Here is a 20,576-nt window from a genome sequence, read left to right as displayed (position 1 = left end):
CTCTCTCTCTCTCTCTCTCTCTCTCTCTCTCCCTCTCTCTCTCTCTCTGTCTGTCTTTTTCTTTCTCTATCTCTAGGAAGGGGAGCGAATCGATATCGCCGCTGAACTCCCGTTGAGTTTGTATGTACACACGGCAGACGAGCATTGTGTAGGTTTGCAATATGGTTGTCCATGAGGAATCGCGTCCTTCGGACTTCATAAGGGGCGCCCACGCGATTCCGTGAAGCCGCCGAGAGAAAGAGATATGTCTTCTTCTTCTTTATAGGTATTCATCTGTCCCGTTTAGGAACAGAATCGACGCTTTCTTCTTTTCACCGCCCCTCTCGCTCTTTTTCCTCCTCTTCAGTGTATTTCACACTCGCTGCTCATTGCTCCAGCTGCGAGTCTTGCCGAGAGGGCGCAAGCTCACAGAGGACCTTCGTGATTACGCGACCGACGAGTTGATAACCGACGAGTACTTCCAGCGACCGACTGTCTCACACGAGGCTGCTGACAGTATCATTTTGTTGCTGTGCGATAATATTCGCAGAGGGAACTGGTTGGTCGGCGCGGCTGGTTTTACCGGCAATCGATATGTAAACCAACGCGTTCAGACGGCAGGCTCGATGAATCAGACGAGTGATCTTTCAGCTCTTCGACAATACTGCTGAGCAGTGTTCGACACTAATCGATTGAAATTTTCTCTTCGACTAAAGTAGCAATCAATAATCGAAATTAATCAATTATCTGTGGATGAAAAGAATCATTGAAATTTTGATGTGAATATACTCTAATTAATAATTAATTTCATCAGTCAATTAAGTGATTCGTGACATACGACGATTCATTAATTTTGATTGTTGATTCACCGATTATTTTAGTCAAAGGATACTTCAGTCGATTAATGATCAACACTGTTGCTGGGCATCCTTGCTGTTCGTTGTTTCGAGCCGGATCTGTCTTTGCTGCATATGGTAGATAACGAAGCTTTTATCTTTGACCTGGTTATCTTTATTATTCTTCGCTACAAACGGACATTATGTTGAAAATCCTATAGCTTTTTGTTTCTTCGCGTTATTACTTTACCATTGACCGGTTATTTCGCGCTTTTGATAGTCGTCGCGTTCTTCAGCGATCAGGTACAAGTCATTTGCCAGGTCGTGAAGAGCACAGCAGAATATTCGCGGAGAATCGCGCTTACTTAAATCTTAGATCTTAGCATAGAAACCGCCGCATTGGAAGAAATGTCCAAGAAATAGTAAATATTTATATTCGGAAGAATTTTATACGTAGAATTTTCGGAAGAATTTTATACAAAGTTTTTCTTTATGGAGAATTCTATAGAAATAATTAATATTTACATTTAGTGGTTATTAATATAACATATTTACTTATACTGATATAAAATATATTTTTCAAATAAGGAAATCTACGTTTTTCTGAAACCTAGGGAAAACCTCAGCCTCTCATAAAAGCATAATTATTTATTTTATTTAAGAAAATGGAAAAAAATTTAGATTTGAGTAAATATGCTATTAGTAGCCATCGAAAGTAATATTTACTATCTTTGGGGCAAAGATAGTGGCAAATCTTTGGGGTAAGATTGATCCATTCCTCTTTTGTGGAAGAATAACTCGATTGCAGAATAACCATCAACCGACCTGCCAACCGTGTTCTCACTAGTTCGAAGCTTCGCCAGCAGGTAGTTCCATGGCGTTACGACGTCGCTCACGGCACCGTGTCCCGTAAAGTCAGTTTGCGCCGCGGCGTGTCGGACATCAGGAGTGGACTGATTCGCGACGCGTCACCGACCGGTTTTGACAATTCGCAGTGAGTGTCTCGTGACTCCTGGGCCGAGGACCGCGGGCTGCGATCCTGCACCTGCACCCCTGCACCGCTGTCGTTCTCGCGCTTCCGGCCCGCGCCGCGAATTCCCGAGATTTCTTCTTTCTCCTCTTCCACCATCCTCCTCCCGTCTCCTCTTCCTCATTCTTCTCCTCGTCTTCCTTCTTCCTGAGCGTTTTCGTTACGCGGATGGCAAAGTGCGCCTAGCTGCACCTCGGGTAAGTACGTCTGGTCGCTCCCATTATTAGAATCGTAGCGTATTCGTCGGATCGATACTGATTCTCTCAGTCTCTCTCTCGTTCTTCCTCTCTCTCACTCTTTCTCTCCGTCGCGGTCTGCTCTCGCTCTCCGGATGCTGTGCGAGATTTCCCGTCACGCGCGAGGAAATCTCGCGCTCCGCTCTCGGCTTCCTTCGACTGGCGGTGCATCTCGCGACGCGCCGCGCCGCGACGCCTTCCTCTGAGGGGACGCGCTTCTTTGACAGATGCGCGAGCGCGACTCCAGTCTAGGTGTGAACGCATGGAATTCGTTATTTACTGTTCATTGTCTCGAGATTTTCGTGAGAGAAAAGGAACGCGGGTGGGGAGATAGCTGATATTCGCGCGTACGCGAATCAGTTTCTGGTTGACTTGAAATCGGCGCAGAACGTTTGTTCGATAGAAAAATAAACAAATAAACGCGCGGGATTCCGGATTTTGAAAGGTGGTCCTCCAGATTGCAACAACTGCAGATATGTATTCTGCATCGATGAAAGGTGATCGAGGCGAGTCAAGTATCGGTTTCTCGTCCCTCTTTTTCTGGAAAGTCTCCGCGATTTCGGAGTTGACCGGCTTCGGGAGATCTCGAGACCTCGATATCTTAACGGCGAACGATCGGTTTTATGTCTTCGCGACGGCGGAATCAAAACGCAAACGTGCAATTAGAGAAGCGTGCACGTGAGAACGTATCGAACTTTCTATCTGCTTGTCACGTCCGAACGACAGGGGATAAATTAACCCGGAAAGAGTCCGGAGATTGGATTCTAAAAGAAACTGCGATATCCTCTTCCTGTATATATAGTCGCGGCGACTGGAAATTATCGCGCGACAGTTATCCGCCAATTTTACGTTTAGCCTGAAACTTTTTTTTAGCCTAGACAGATTTTCGTGATTATCACGACGTGAGACAATCGATGATGAAAACTTTGTAATCTTTTACGCTTGTAAAGCCGATATACTGGATTAATCGTGTTAAATACACACACACACACACATATATATATATATATGTATGTATGTATTTAACATAATTAATCCAGTATAAACAAAAAAATATACATATTTTATATAATTAAAAAATATATATATTAAAATATATATATATTTAACAAAATTAATTCAGTATAATTTATTCAGTAATTAATTCAGTATGTATACATATGTATAATTTAGTATGTATACATATATATAACACAATATTATTGTATATTAAATAAACTATTATAAATTCACATGATAAAATCAAAAACAAAGTTTCTGTTGTATTGGTGCAATAACGAATTTGCTGAAAGCTACGCTCAGATTTTTTAAATACATTCTGAAATATTGTTATAAATAAATCTGGATGATCTTCTCGCGTATTTGTATATCTATCTCATCACTTTGTGTGAGAAATATGAGTGAGAGGTTCATTCATAAGGGACCTTTGTAAAGTTGGTTAGTACAAAGTTGCTGGCAAATTTACATACGCACATGTCTACCTGGGAAGCGTCCCGTGAAATGCGTGCGTGGGAGAGAAAACGCAGCGCCGCGTGGACGCTCAACAGAAAAGTAGGTCTCCGCCGTACGACGGTATGCCGCGTATCGCCTTGAGCAACGCACCGTCCCGAGAATTTCCAATGAGGGGATTCAGCGTTTTTCGCTCCTTTCGGCGGCGTTGCATAACAGAAGAGCCGTTTTCCCGTTACGTCCGGCCCGGTGCGTCGTGTAGCGCGGCCGCGAAATTGTGACAATAAACGCGCGCGACCAGGCTTATCGTTTTACGAGCGATCGGGAGACTGGTCGCGATTGGTGGACGCGTTGGGAACGCTTATTGCGGTCCGATAACAGCATCGTTTACGGGGACTCGTTGCGTTTGAAAACACCGAGTCGATACTAAACTCGGATTCGCGCGGCCGTGCGAAAAATTCAATCTGCCATTTCCTTTCCGCCTCCGCGGCTGCGAAGCAGATCGAAATGTGTGGTTTTATCAGCCGAATCTGTGTCGATGTTCGTAGAAGCAGCTTTTCGCGAGATTTGAGATTGGTTGGGGCAAAAACGAAAAGACAAAAAACGGGAAGAGTGAGGAAAGAGGTGAGAAAAATCGAATAATTCGTGCGTGTCACCTTGGTATGCGTCGCGGTTTCGCGTAAAGTCGAGATTTTACGCGCGTCTGGTCGTCGCCGGCTGGCGAATTAACGTCTACTGTGAATTTCTCATGTGTCACCGCGTGTTAGCGTACTTTCTAAAACGTCTAGAGAGAAGCGGGAGCTGAGCACTCGTGCGACGAGCACCCGAGAAATCCGAGTCGACATAATCGCGCAAGGGCTCGATTTATACAGAGTTCCTGGCTCGCGTCTGGCAGCTCGGAAAATATCGCCACACGATGCGGCAAATGATAATAATCGTAATGAGAGAAATAGCGGGGTCCCGTTATAACAAACGCGAAGCGCTCGCAACCGTCGCACGCGGCGCGATCGCATTTACACGCGGTTTTCCCGGACATTTCCACGGCGAAGTCGTCGAATGTAACGCGCGTCCGCAAGCGTCGTGGAAGTTTCTCCGCACTTTCTAATCGCACGAGGGAAAAAAAGCGGTCGTGTACTTTGTATAATTAAAAATTACCTTTTTACGGGAGGCGCGTTGCGAGGGAGAGTCTCCGGCCGATCGTCGAATTCACGTAATGAGCCTGGCTGTTGCATGTTCGCGCGCTAACATGAAGTCATGATGTCGATAACGTCTAATGAAATATTTTGTCAATAATTGCTTGATAACAATGTACCGCACAGAAGGAGACCGGTCGTGTCGCGAAAGTGAAACGTCCAAACGAAACGTCGACACGTCCGCGAATCGAATCGATATCTCGCAATTTTTAGTCACGAAGGAGCACAAGAAAAAAAAGGTGGCAGGATTTTAGAAATTCTTGATGACGCACTACAGACATTATCATCGCACGAAAGTGAAACGCAAACCGTTGCGAATTAAATAAATGTCTCGCAATTTCGAGTTACGAAGAAGCACAAAGAAACGAGATTTTATAGATTCTCGATAATGCACCACAGAGATTACTATTTCATGAAACGCGTTGCTGATCAAGTTAATGTTTCTCAATTTTTAATCACAAGGAAGTACAAAAAAAAAAGCAGGATTTTATAAATTTCTGATAACACACTACTAGAGATTACTACTTCATGAAACGCGTTGCGTTGCGAGTTAAATAAATATCTCACAATTTCGAGTTACGAACCAGAAGAAGAAGAAGCAGCGTTTGACACATGCTTGATAACGTGCCGCGAAGTGAGACGCGAGGATTGCTTTGATATACACGCACATGAATGAAAGAAATGTCTCTCTCGTAATTTCCAGTCATGATGAAGAAAAAGAAGCAGCGGAAGCACAGTAGAAGGAATCATTCGAGTGGAATCTTATGGGCGTTCGATTTCTCTGGCGTTTGTTTCGCCAGTCGAATTGCAGCAAGCATGAATAGCATGAGCACGGTTCATCGAACTTTAAATGTAATCTGATGGGAGGTACACGCATCCGTGGTTCCCAATGCCTCGGCATCAATGTGCGACGATACGTATTGCACGTATGTGTGTGTGTGTGTGTATGTGTGTGTGACACACAGGCCGCGAGAATTCGCGAATCGATCGCACGCGCATCACATATTCATAGCGCGCTTTCTACATTCTTTTACATTCGTTTGCGTGCTTTCTGTTTACACTACGCTCTAAATATTTGCAAACGTGAGTGCATGGTGCTAGACGGGATGAATTTTTCAATGCGACTAATCCCCAGCAATCCTGACGTAAATATCACGATGACGACATCGCGTCTTCCCAGATAAACAGGTGCAAATAAATTGGACAGCAACTTTACTAGTTGCGATTTGTCAAGGCTGTATACTTTATGAGTGGTTCATGAGTGGCTCATGGCACTCACATTTATCATGTAGAACGAGAAACTAGAAGTATAAAAGAAATACGAAAAAAATCACTACAATTTGCTCTAAACAATATGTTATGCAAAGTGTGATACGAAAATTTGAGTTTAATATTTAGTTAATTTGCTGCACCAATATGACTAAAAATTTATTGTATGATGTAAATTAAATGATTTATTCAGTACAGTATATCTCTGCCTTATAAATGTAATTTAAAACATTATAGAATTTTTATAATCAATTGTTTCATGATAATCATGAAAGTCTACTTGGGTTCTCAGATAGATAAGTGAACGTAAATTTGACAGCAATTGCTTAATTTGCAATTCAAAATTTGCGCAAAACGATAAGATGAAAATATCAGTGCCTAATACATGACATTGATAACACTGACAGCTAATTCTGGACATTTTTATTGTTTTGATCTTTAAATATAAATATTCAAACTTTTAGTATAAAGAGAACATATATAATAACATATATATTGAATGTATATACATATTCACTACGTTAGAAATTTAAATGTTCTCATTTAAAAAAAGAAACCAAAACAATAGAATGTCCAGAGTTAGGCTAACAGTGTTATTAGTGTCCACGCATTAGTATTTTTACTTTATATCACGCAAAATGTAATATAGAGATCTGAGAGTAACTTTTAATAAATTTGTCGCTGCTGCAACATAAAAATTTATATTATCGTATGATGTTAATTTAACAATTAATTGAGTACATTTGCTTTATAAATGTAATTAAAATATTGTAAAGTTTCCATTATCAATCATTAACATCGTGATAATCATGAAAGTCTCTCTGGGTTCGGTATCTCCGCCATCTGCTTGAGCGAATCGGAAGAAAATCTTTTTAATATCGGCTACGTGAGCGTGGAGAAGTCCACGAAGAAGAAGTGCCTTCGCGCGGGAATTCCGGTTTTTTATTGAACTAGGAAATAAGAGAAAGTACATGATGCGCCATAGCGAGAAATGAGACGCTGCCGCTGCGACGCCAATGAAGAATGGCGCGATCATGGGAAAAAAAGAAAAAAAATAAATAAATAAAAAGAACAAGTGTCGCTGAAAACAATAGAGAATTGTTATACAGTGACACTTATATTTTACGTGTGACAGTCTCGACGATGATTTGATTGTAACGGATAAACGACAATGCCTGAAAACAGAATCGGGAAAATGTGAGAGAAACCGATGAGATTCGAGAACGCAAAAAAGTGAGGTCCCGTGGAAACGGTGCGACAATACAGAGTTCTCGCGAGTCTAACGAACTTTCAATTCATTCTCTCGTTTTGATAAAAAAAGAGAAAGACAGAGAGAGAGAGAGAGAGAGAGAGAGAGAGACAGAGAAAGGAAGAAAGAGAGAGAGAAGGAATGGATTAGGTTCTCAACGCGCAACGCTTCGCCGAAACTGCGACGTGCGATCAACGCGGTAAATTGGCCTTATACATCTTACCGTTACATAATTACGCGGTTGGGGGAAGAAAAAAGAAGTAAGTGAGACGCGTCGGCTAATTTTACTCGGCAGCAACGACGTCGGCGCCGGCGACGACGTCGGTAGTGCGCGGTCTTCCGCGGCGTGCGCTGCTGTGAGATCCGTAACACCTGCGCGATCGGATAATTAATCCGGGAATATTCTACTACTATAGCGCGCGGAGAGACGATCCACGGCGAAATGCGATCGTGACGCGGTGAGGCGCGAGGTACGGCCTAAAATATCGTCGCTGTATGGGATTTCTCTCTCAACGCGAAAGCACTCGCTCTACTCGTGGTGAAAGTCGACTCATTGTGCAGCGAGCGTGCAAAGTGTCTCGTTTGAATCCTCGTCGCGTGATACACATATTATACATATACATGTAAATAAATAAATAGATATATACACTACAAGATAGATCCTCACGATTATCGCGAAGTGAGCAATCTATGATGGACATTTTTTTAAATCACGTTTATTGTGTATAAATTCTTTTCAATTGTACTATATTTCTAGTAATGCAGGAATAAACACTCAGTAAACTCTATCGTAGGAATATGATAAGTTCCGAGACAGTAAATTTTTTTAATAGGACATTTCAGTTCCCGAAGTATAAGCAGCATATATGAAATGAATGCATTACTGTAGAATACCGATGTATCAGTCGGCTATAAAATTCTATAGTGATTTTTTAAAATAGAATATATATATTCTAATATATATATATATATATATATATATATATATATATATATGTATATATATATGTATATATATATATATAGATATGTATGTATATATGTATATATATGTATATATATATATATATATATATATATATATATATATATATATATACTATATATATATATTGCTGTAAATTGCCACTACGTGTCTCATTAATTACTGCTCCACCGGAAGCTCACGCTATCCGGCAAGAAACGACTGCGCAAATGGCACGCGCGCGGAAATTAGAAATTGGACAAACATGGCGTTTCAATTAAACTCAAAGTTAATAGCAATCCATCGTATCATCGCGATAAAATGTATCGTGCCGTTTCGATGCGAGACGGTTACCAGTGCATGAAGCCAGAAACAAGTGAATTAACGAGCGTCCAAGGCGAAACGAATTAATACGGGATCACTCCGACTGGCTTAATTATATGCCACTGAATCCTCTCGCTGATAAGGATTTTTTCATTACCGAGAGGAAAGTACATCTTTATTTAAGTCGATACAATCCGTGCTAGACGTGAGATGAGCCGCTCGGCACGTTTCGCGGAGAAACATGTGGAACATGTTGATGGCGTAAATCCCGTTTTTCCGACCGACAAACCGACGAGCGTTACAAATTCACACTCGCTCAGACGTGAAATTGCTCAAATATATTTCGAGATCGTTCGCGAGACGCGCATATTTTGCGTTTTACGGGCTCGGATAGTCGCGGCTCTCGTTAATTATGTCGCTCATGAAGCGTCCCGCCAACGGGCTTAGATAAGCTTTGCCTCTGAAGAAGACGTAATTAACGTCCCCGTGTAATTGTCAACCGAGTAACGCGCAGCCCAGTGTCCGTGGAAGTCACTGCACTCACTTATCTTCAATAGACGACGTAATTGCTGTTATTTCACGAGTAATGACCGGGGCACAAATTAGTATTTCGCAGGCGGACTACCATTACCGGTGCGCGTAGCGCGCGCCTGCATGGAAAAAGTGCGTGTTAGAGCCAGGCGAACCGGGCTTTAGCTACGTGAAAAAGCCACCTAAATAGATATTCATGATTATCACGACGTGAGAAAATCTCGATAATGGGAATTTTATAATTCTCTCGATTAAATCTCTAAAGTGAATATACTGTATTAAATTATATTGTATTAAATACTACCTATATAATTAATATTAATACTACTTATATAATACTGTATTAAATTAATTGTTAAATTTATGTCATAAATATATAAATCATAATAATGTAAATTTTTTTGCATTTATTAATTAAGAAAGTTATTAAAAGTTGCACTTAGATTTTCATGTTACATCTATTATGGTGTATTATTAGGTAAATTTTGAGTCATTTATTTCTTTTGTATTTATATTTCGGGGGTACTACGTGAGATAAATATGAGAGTGCAGTCTGAACATACAATGATAAGGGACGTTCTGAATTTCGTGATTTAATATATTTAAGGTTGCTGTGTAAAGTTCACGTACATCAGTCTGTCGGGGTATGCTCGCCGCGAACGTTGTGCCCTGAAATTTATTTCCGTTACTCAACCGGTGCCAATTATCGCGCCGAGATCAAATCGGATTGAGTCGGAGCCGCGATTACGAGAAAGTGACGGAGGATCGTTTTGCCGTTCCAGAAGCGATCGCTGCATGCTTATCCTTTGTCTATCCTTTCTCATTCTGGCGCGAGCGCGCGTGTCTACCTGCGGGAAATGTTATACGCGCGAAATGTTTGTACAAAGTGTCGCAAGTTCATCTCGTTCGCACGCGCCGATTGTGCATACATCGAAATACACCGCGATGCCGAGAAAGAGAGAAAGGGGAGAGAGAGAGGGAGGAGAGAAGAAGGAGAAAGATTGTGTATTTCCTATCGTGTGTTAAGTTAATTAGTGTGAATTTGCGTTGTTTTCACCGTTGTCTAATTACATGAGGATCTCGAGATAACGGCGATGGCGCCACATAAGATTTCAAGATATTCCTAACTATACTGAGATATTCCTAATATTATACTGAGTTATATTTTAAATCTGTATCTATACCATTTAAAATTAAAATAAACTAGTTATTATTTAAAATTAAAATAAACTAGTAATTAAAATAAACTAGTTTATTAGTCATGTATCAGATTTGGATAAAAATTTCATAACGTTATTAAATAAATTTATAATGTTTTTATTCAGAATTTTGCGGAAATTTGATATACATGGGTCGAAAGAAACCGAAAGTCTTCTCATTTCTTTACGTTTTCTACATTTTTACTACGTGAATATTTCATCGTGTAACATTCTCTGTATTTGAGAAAAAGTTGATCGAGCTACAAATCATCGACTTTCTCCTAAATTCCGTAAATCTCCGTTTATTTTTCGGATTGTAAAACAAACTACACTTTAAAGGGAAAGGCTTTAAATACATCATCGGTAGATTTCTAGGCAATGTTCGGATGTATAACAAAACCCCGTCGGAAAATTATGTAACAAAGTAATCCTATATTTATTTCTTATTGTAACTTCATGTTGTTAAAGTAATAAGTTGAAAATAACAGGTTTGTGCCGCAAAAGGGAAGAAAGTATAGCGAAGTATTATCATGTCGAAATCTACCACGTTCTCATAGCAAGCTGATGCTAATGTTGGTTGCTTAGCAACTAATATATCAATAAATCACGTGAAGATCACCCGGCGTTCAAGATTTGATTTCTGGCCAGGTCCTGCTTCGATTCTTACGCTGTGCGACGGCCGTGGCAGTTGCAAAATGCCACTTACTCTTTCGCCTTCGAGTGTGATAACTCGGTGCGTGGAAAATACAGCGTGCCGCGCGTTTTCGCTCGCGACTACGCCAGTCGTGGCGCACACGATGGAGAAGATAGCGCGCGCAGGTGTGTTACGAGCACGCGGAGGAATAATTTTTTTTCTCATCAGCGTACGGCCCTGAAGTCCCGGATGCCGTTACTCGAGGCGGGCCGTTCTACTTGCTCTCTTGCGCTCTCCTGAGCGAACTTTGTCAGCCTTTCTAAAGCGCCGCGAGTCTCAGGGCTGGCGTAAAATATTCCCGGGACATTTGCAAATCACCTTGGCGGTGCGCGACAAAGTTCGTCTTCTCCGCGGCCGATCGCGGGGCCGACCCCGAAGCGTCATTCTCGTTTCACAATTTTCGCGCGCGCACGCGCGAAATAGATATATAAATTCGTGCCCGCGCCCGTACAAATCGCTCTCGTGCATTATACATGCGCGCCCCGCTTGAATAATATTTCAGTTCCGCCGTGCTTTAGATTCAAGGCGACGTCAACAACGTTGTTATCGTTTTATTTGTTATATTGCGAAGAAAGCGCTCAGCATTTATGGCCGTAATTGCACAGTGAAGTAATTACAGACGAGCAGGCCAGTTTGTAGTTGCGTGTTGCAACTACAGAGCGCCGTTGTAGTGTTAATGATAATAACCTTACGTTGCTTCTTTGTTAGAATAACAAATCACTTTTTGGTTAGAATAAGATACGGTTGGAGCCGGAAATGACTATAACTTTAGCGAGATTAACCATTTATCTCTCTCTGAACGCACACTGAGAAGAAAGTACTTGGTATTTGTGACTATAATTACGTAGAGATAATTGCAATGCAGAAAAACATTTTTGCAGCAAATTAAATGCAGCAAAATAAATGTTAATACAGTGTTAGTGATAATAATCTTATGTGCATATTGTTTTTACTACTCTTTTGTTAGAATAATAAAAGGAACACGATTCACGTCGCAAATGACTATGATTTTAGCGACGTTAACTATTTTTCTTTCTCTGAATGTACATTGGGAAGAAAATGTTTGTAATGTTTGTGGTGTTTGTGGCTGTAACTGCTCAATGAAGTAATTACAGCGAGGAAAAACATTCCAGTGATAAATGCTGGCACAGTGTTAGCTTATTTGCATATTGCTGCTGCTATTTTTTATTAGAGCAACAAAAAGACACGGTTGGCGCCGGAAATGACTAATTTTAATGAAGTTAGCTATTACTTTTTCTATGGAATTCGCGCCACCGGATATTTCGCCGCTCGCCGACCGGCTTATTGAGTCATTTCGTCTATTGTTATCGCGACAATTAGTACATTTCCGACTCGCGCGGCTCGAAATATCCGGAATAATCGGGCGTAAGAGTGTAATGAGAGGTTCGATCGCGACTCGTGTGTCTGCCCTCATCATCATTATTGTCATCACCGCGGCGTACAATGGGAGAAACCTAAGGCAGCGTGGAAAGCGGCATGCGGATGCGTTAATTCTTCTGAAATGCCACGAGCCTTTTGTGTCACGATGCAGGAGTGGCGGGACAGAAAGAGAGTGCCCGGGCCCGGTCTGTTGTAATCTGGAAAACTCGTGGCGCGGCACGTACCAGCGCGTGTATAATGGATAGAAGGCGGGATGAGGAGAGCACAATGCCGGTCGCGTGCGACGTGTGTAGCGGTTGGGTGCCCAATTAATTTGCTCTCGCGGGCTTATTTGCGGGAGTGTACGGGAAGAGAAGCAGACGCGCCATGTCGATCGCGTCTCGTGCCTGCTTCGCGGTAATTAGACGATCGCCCAAGCAATCACACGATCACTAATCCGGGCATTGAGGTATCCTTGGCCACGCAAGCGAGCTATGCGCATCGAAACGATCAGGTGCAGACTTCTTTCTCCTTCTACCCGGCCGCCCCGACAGACAGGTGTACGTAAATTTGGCAGCAACTTTATACTGGTCGATCTGTAAAGATTGCGTCTCTTAGGAGTAAATTTCGCTAGAAAAATAACACGTTTCACCTCAAAACAAGTAACAAAAATAGTGTGAGATGAAAGGATAATCAGTTGCGACAGAATGTCGATCCATTCCTGGATTACAAAATTCTACAGTAATTTTTATCATGAACCCGTATATATTGGGAGTACAAATTAGTTCAGTCCGTTTTTTTGTGGTCAAAAATGCATTTATTTCAGAACAAAATGAATGAACAGATTAATCAAAGTATTGTCCATCGCTGGCTATTACTTTTTCCCACCTCTCAGGCAATTTTCGAATAGTTAACACAAAATTTGATATATTCAACACAGTAAAAAACAGGGGTTTTGTATGAAACTCAAAGCGATATAAACTGAATATTATTGACAGATGTCTAACCTCTCTGAAACCACCGAAATTAGCTGTCACTATGAAACATCCATAACAGCCAGAGCCATTTTTTGAAAACGGACCGAACTAATTTCTGCTCCCAATAAATACCATTCCCCCGTATATAAATACGAGAGAGAAACGAAGAGAATAGAAAAAATTCACTCAAAATATGTAACGTCAAGTGTAATATGTACAAGTTTGAGTGTAGCTTTTAGTAAATTTGTTGTTGCATCAACAGGAAAAGAAGTTCACATTGTTGCGTGATGCGAATTCAATGATTACAGTATATTCAGCACGTAAATGTAATTAGAAGAGTTGTAGAATTTCCGCTGGCAATAGTCTGATGATCATGTCGTGATGATCATGAGAAAGTCTGTCTGGATATCAGGTCTCGCGGATGCCCTTCATTCACTTTTCACCGGACAAACGGCAATTACTACGATCCGCGGGGATTCGTGTTTTGTTTCGTCAACCGGTTTCGCGTGGCGTCGCGTCGTATTTTCGAAAACCGGTTGAATGAGAACCGGTCTTGACGGGGGTCTTCCTCGCGGATTATCGGCGATAACGGAATCGTCAACGACAATCGATGATGAGGCGCGTAATTATAGCGACATGCGTCGCCGCGTAATGAAAGTTCAACGCGTGTCCTCGCGTTTGTGATGTGTATTTTTGTTTTGTTTCTCTCTCTCTCTCTCTCTCTCTCTCTCTCTCTCTGTCTATCTCTCTCCTTCTCATCGGCAACAAAGTCAATGCGCTCACGCCTCTCGCGCGCAGGGACCAGCTGCGATGCGTACGCCGAACCGGTTATCGAGTCGATAATTACAATGTTACGTGACGCGTGCAGCGCGCTCGGCTTTTCACGCGCGAATCTGGTGCACGTGGCTGGAATCCGTGTGACGTGTGCGGGCATGTCTTTAATTGTGATTAAATGCGAGAAACGCGATGCGCGGCGTACGCAGCGCGCGTAATGCGATTAATTAGTACGAGAGTCCGTTCGAGGGCAAGCGATATGACTGGTCATTAGTTAGAGAGGCGGAACTAATGAGTTCTTCCACTATTTAACTGCATTGCGCGCGTACATATGTCTACTTATATATATATATATATATATATATTTATTCCGCTTCCGTGCCGTGTGATATAAAGCCCCGTTATGAGCTTTTTCCCGCGGTGTGTCGCGCTGCGCCGCCCGATATTTCTACGCCCACCTCCTCCCCGTTTTTCTCTCGAAACGGGAGAAACCGTGAGTACTTTAATCATGATGCATATTTCACGCTGTTGTGCAAACGCCTCACTTTATTCAATTGATGAGGACTGTAATAAGAGCTGGCAGATCTACTAATGTACCGAATTCGTACGAAATCACTTGCGGCGAAGTGCCACTCGAAGCGAACGGAAATTCACTGGGAGCGGCAATGAAATTACACTGTCACTCACAGAATAACAAGAGCGAGTATTTCTTTCAGACTGCAAAATGGATTCTTAATCCACGCGAATAATTTCCTCGTGATTTCAATAATTTTGTTTTTTCGATCCACATAAAAATTTTAATAGATTAGAGAATGAATTTTTCCTCTCCCGTGAGACGGTGTAATATACGTGAGATTATCTGTTCAATTTTCGGCGAAAATATTCACCCGACGACTCGGAACGGAAGAATTCGCTTGAAAAGTCACTTGATTTCCACTGATGCGGCTGTCAGTCTACTTTTCCAGTGAAATTTCACTAGAAGAAATTTAGAGAGTGCTTCGCGTTTCGACGGGAACAACGATTCACGAACGAGAGCCATTGTCGCCTCGTAATTTGACAAACTTTACAAATCGTATGTGACAGACTCATCCCATCACGTATCTCGATATCGAATACTGCCGTCGCGATCTCGTCGCGTGCATCCAGATCTCCGCGAATTTTCCATCACTCTGCAGTCACGAAATTTCGATTCGTGGATTCTTGTGTCAGGCAGCGACACTTTCACAGTTTCCTCACGAATTCCTCAGTCTCTGTGCTCTTTCTCGATCCTCGCATTCCTCGGAAGAAGCGTTCATGGCGTAACGAGTGGCCGAGTCCGATAGGATAACGAACAGGATCGCGGGTGAGCGCAAGAAAGAGAGAGAGAGAGAGAGAGAGAGAGAGAGAGAGAGAGAGAGAGAGAGAGAGAGGGAGAGATGCGGCCACCATCGCCGGGATTTTTACGGGCAAGTACACGAGAGCTATCTCGTTTATGAGTTACGGGTACGGGAAGTCGTGCACCGCCGAGTAGCCACCGAGCGTGGAACCCGTCGTACCGGTTTCCCTCGGATTCCGGTCCGCGGTGCCGTCGAACCGACAGCGCGCGCGTCGCTCTCTAAGACCGGACGAACGCGTGGGGCAATTGTCGTCCTCGAGACGGCCCTGGCGGAGTGTGCTGTCGCGTGTTTGGGCCAGTTTGCGGGTAACTCACAAGGGGCCGTACCCCTTCCTCCGGAGCTAAATGAATAAATTTTGTTACCGATTGATAAAAAATACTTCAGTGCTGAGAGTGAAGATTACGTCTGTGAACTCGTCAGGGCTCCAGAAATCTTGAATTTTGTCCATATCGTGAAAATTTCTGACTTTCTTTTCTCGTATTGGAAAAATGAAAAATTGAAATTGATGAATTCGGATGGAGCCGCGTTGCGAGTCGGCAAAAATCGTCAATGCAAATGTGCACTTGTGTGCTCTTGGTGTCTTCCGTCAGATGTGTGCGCTCGAAGGGTTAAAACGTGATTGCGATCGCATCGTAGACGCTCCCTTCTTGTCAGAAAAGCGGCCGTTTACCTTTGTCCGGAGGCAGATAAATAAATTTTGGTACTAATCGACAAAGAATGTTTCAATAAGTGCTCTGAGAGTGAAGATTATGCAATTAAGAAAATATTATGATCGATTCACGAACTGGTGCTACGACTTTAAGACGTGACTGCGACCGTATTGTAGACGAACTTTAATCTCGCATGGGAGCAGCCGAAAACCAGCACTCAGCTAGTGTGCTTGCGTTTGCTCGCTGCGGAGTTGTAATTGTTCGGGGCAAAACTGTCGTCCGGGCGCGAGTGATTAACGTCGGCTTTGGAAACGGCGGTCGGGAATCGCCGGTCGATGAATCGCGCGCCGGCGATTTTCCGCCCTTCTCTCCGTCTCGCGTGTAGTTCCTCTCGTTTCGCAAGCGAGTCCGCATCGTAACGAAGTGCTAACGGACAGAAAAATTTGAAAAAAGCTCGAAAATTCGCCTTCCTCTTTGCCCCCTTTATAGAACACACACGAGCACGAGACGGCTTTTCCATTTTCCGCAGTTGCGGTGAGCGTATCGATCCGTCTCCTCCCGTTCCTGGGACATTTCGCTTTGTTTTTGTTGCACCATACGAGTTTATGGCTTTCAGCGCGAGCGCGCGACTAGATGGAACGGCTCCGTTTCAATTTCAACGGGCTTTACGTGCACTGAGAAAAAAATATAGTTGCTTTCGGCGTCAACTATAAAAATATAGTTGCTTTGGCGTCACTTTTTTGTGGTTTCAACCAGAAAAATAATTAGAGATCTTTCTAATAACACTTACTAAAATAATGGTTCTTCTAATTATTTTTGTGGTTAAAATCACAAAAGCGTATAGTTGACGCCGCAACTATATTTTTTTCTTAGTGTGAAATTCCTCCGCGAACAGTGTACGATTGTCGTGCTGCTCTGGCACATCTTTCTCTCCGACACATGGCCGTATAGGATATTACAAAGAAAGAAAAAAGGATTCAAGACTTATAGGATAAATAATAATCTGAATTGATTCAGAAATACTAATGAACGTGAATCGAAAAATCAACAATAACTGTGTAACACTGGACAAATGTGTAAGCATAGATCGTAAAAATAAATGTCTAATATTCCGAATCGAATTAAGATTATAAAGTAATTCCTTTTTGTATAAATTGTATAGAAGCGTAAGGCAACATGTAGAGTATCTTTTGCAAGCATGGTAATGAGAATGTTATGAGATAAATCTTCTGCTTTCATAGCGTATGTAGTAATATAAGCGAGCAAATCGTGTACATCACCAGAATCGAAGATCGCTTCTAATTCTGAAAAGGTTCATTTTTCATGTTTTATGTTTATTAAATATTTTTTACTTAGCTTAATGTGGATACTATTACTATCTTATAAGTCTTGAATCCTTTCTTGAACTTTATGTGGAATAGATTGCGCATTTCTGTAGAAGGGATGAAGTCAGCATTAATGAGATAGCGTCAGAGAGAGTAAGATGTTTTCCTTGTCTGCAATTATTTGGTCTTTCTTTCACTATATTTCACTCACTCTCTCTCTCTCTCTCTCATGTTTTTCCCATCGCTTCCTCCTGGAATAATGTGTGACAAGGAAAGCATTTGACTTAGCATAAATCTCTCTTGCAACCTCGTCAGCAGCCGTGCCGTGAAAGAGTTGCGCAGTTCGTTTTATAAGTCTCTCTGTCCGACGTGAGATAAGATGATTGCACGCCGCGCTTGCATGTGCAGCATCGTGTCGGACGTAGATAGTTAAAAATGCCGCGCTTGCAACGCGCGAAACGCCAACGGGACGCTGTGTGTTAACCTGTAGAAATCCCGCGCGTTTTATCGCATCTTGAGTCGGAAACGACGCGTGTTCCATATAATAAAATACATGCTCGTAACGAATCACCGGAGGAGGGCTGTCGCGAGAGGAACGGAGACAAGCTTGCGCGCGTGTGTGCAAACACAAATTGCCGTATTAATCGCTGACAATTACGCCGACGTTATTTCCTCGTTGCGGCGGACACGCGTCACACTTATCGCGCAAAGAAAACGTCCTTCGATACCACTCGTATCGAAAATATCAGACGCTATGTAACGACGTTAATATTGTCAATATTGTTGACACGCCTGCATCGATGGCATTGTTGTTGCTCGCGTCGTCGCGTTGTTAAAAAGAAAAAAATGGAAAGAAGGAAAACTCGCTCAGACGGTTATACAACGTTCGTTACCGGAAATGCCTCATGCGCGTTTCTGCGTACCATAATACATATGCATGCAATACATTATACGTACGCCAATCGACGCGGATTCGCGGTTATGTATTACTGGCATTACGTGAAATAGTAATAAAATTTAATTTGATATGTATTTTACGATCGACGATAGTTCCATACGATTCAGGCTGGAATTTTCTCTTCTTTCTCTACCTCTTTGTCTGTCTATCGGGGATATAATAGTTCCGGCTTATAAGCGGCATGAGAAGCGATGGCAATTAAGCAATTTCAAAAATGATCCTGCGAGAGGTGTAACGATCCCACGGCCTTGTACGGGCGGTATCGCATGCACCGTGCAACGTTTGCGCTCTTTGAAGCGGAATAGATGCGCTCGAGTGCACTTTCTCAGAGGAATTCGTTCCCCCCTCGATCTGGATGAACTTTAAACCAGCGTATCATATGTGCGACGTAATTCACCGTACGTAAATCGATACTCTGCGAAAATTCCTGTTAACGCTACGTTACGCGCGGTGGCCCAGATTCATGCACACGTGCGTTGTTACGTCGTCGCGGAACCCTGGGGTCAATTCCGACTCGACGAGAATGTCGGAAGACGCCGCATAGTTTCGCGAATGGAGACGGAAAAGCGGAGACTATCGTCGGAGCGCGAGCAGAAACGCGGACGATCGAGATCTGCTCTAAGTAGATACAATTGAAAAGTGTACACCGAGCGGAAACAATCCAGGCCAATATTGGATATTGATCGAATAAAATTTGCCTTGACTAAAATAATTGGCAAATCAATCGTCATGTATGTATAATCCCGAATATAATTCAACCAATATATACGTATGTAATTATTAATCAGTCTATACTCGATCACGTCAAAGTTTGATTAATAATCAATTTCACCAATGAACGAAATTATTTTTTATTTTACGTACGATTATCGATACTGTCTACATTAAGAAAAGAAATATCTAAGAAGATATAAATATTTAAAGATATAAATATTTATAGATATAAGTATAATATTATATTATATATTATATTATATATATTATTATATATTATATTATATTATATTATATATTATATATTATATTATATTATATATAAGTATATTATATTTATAGATATAATAAATATTTATTCTTATGAGGCTTATATTAATTATTATGGAAGTACATTAATAACTTCTAATTTACTTTTATTCTGATATAAAATATTTTTCAAATAAAAAAATATACACTTTCTTAGAACCTTAGCAAAAAGGTTAGCTTTTCAAGAAAGTAATCACTTATTCTATTTAAATATTATCATTCATGATGTGTGTGTGTGTGTGTGTGTGTGTGTGTGTGTGTGTGTGTGTGTGTGTGTGTATTTGGGTACTTTTGATTATTGATTCGCCGGTTATTTTAGTCAAGGAAAACTTGAATGCTCAACACATACTGGAGGCTGCTCGTGCGCCAAGTAGAAGCGTCGCGGGCTCATCGCGCGCTGAGTAGATACGGGCAGCCTCGCGCTGAGTAGATACGGCCAGCACGCGCTGGCTGCGCGCCAAGCAGACGGAAGCGTTGCAGGCTCGCTGAGTAGATACGGACAGCTCGCGGCTGGCCGCGCGCCGAGTGGTACGAGCAGCCTCGCGCTGAGTAGATACGGCCAGCACGCGCTGGCTGCGCGCCAAGCAGACGGAAGCGTTGCAGGCTCGCTGAGTAGATACGGACAGCTCGCGGCTGGCCGCGCGCCGAGTGGTACGAACAGTCTGTCGCGCGCCGAGTAGATACAGGCAGCTCGCGGCTGGCCGCGCGCCGAGTGGTACGAGCAGCCTCGCGCTGAGTAGATACGGCCAGCACGCGCTGGCTGCGCGCCAAGCAGACGGAAGCGTTGCAGGCTCGCTGAGTAGATACGGACAGCTCGCGGCTGGCCGCGCGCCGAGTGGTACGAGCAGCCTCGCGCTGAGTAGATACGGCCAGCACGCGCTGGCTGCGCGCCAAGCAGACGGAAGCGTTGCAGGCTCGCTGAGTAGATACGGACAGCTCGCGGCTGGCCGCGCGCCGAGTGGTACGAGCAGCCTCGCGCTGAGTAGATACGGCCAGCACGCGCTGGCTGCGCGCCAAGCAGACGGAAGCGTTGCAGGCTCGCTGAGTAGATACGGACAGCTCGCGGCTGGCCGCGCGCCGAGTGGTACGAGCAGCCTCGCGCTGAGTAGATACGGCCAGCACGCGCTGGCTGCGCGCCAAGCAGACGGAAGCGTTGCAGG

The 20,576-nt window shown here is 42.9% G+C and overlaps 1 protein-coding gene across 1 annotated transcript in view; it reads left to right on the top strand.

Moving 5' to 3' along the window:
* Window positions 1–1,899: 1,899 nt before the first annotated feature.
* LOC116840914 (guanine nucleotide exchange factor for Rab-3A-like) overlaps window positions 1,900–20,576 on the top strand; it is a 42,311-nt gene continuing 23,634 nt past the window's right edge. The window contains exon 1 of the mRNA XM_032808247.1: window positions 1,900–2,042. The gene's annotated coding sequence lies outside the window, so the exon portion shown is untranslated. The remainder of the gene's footprint in view (window positions 2,043–20,576) is intronic.

This window comes from Odontomachus brunneus, unplaced genomic scaffold, assembly GCF_010583005.1.
Source record: "Odontomachus brunneus isolate Ranch 3 - 2012 unplaced genomic scaffold, Obru_v1 Obru_scaffold_013, whole genome shotgun sequence".
NCBI lineage: Eukaryota > Metazoa > Arthropoda > Insecta > Hymenoptera > Formicidae > Odontomachus > Odontomachus brunneus.
Note: the sequence above shows the minus strand (reverse complement) of the source record. Positions and strands in the feature narration are given on the sequence as shown.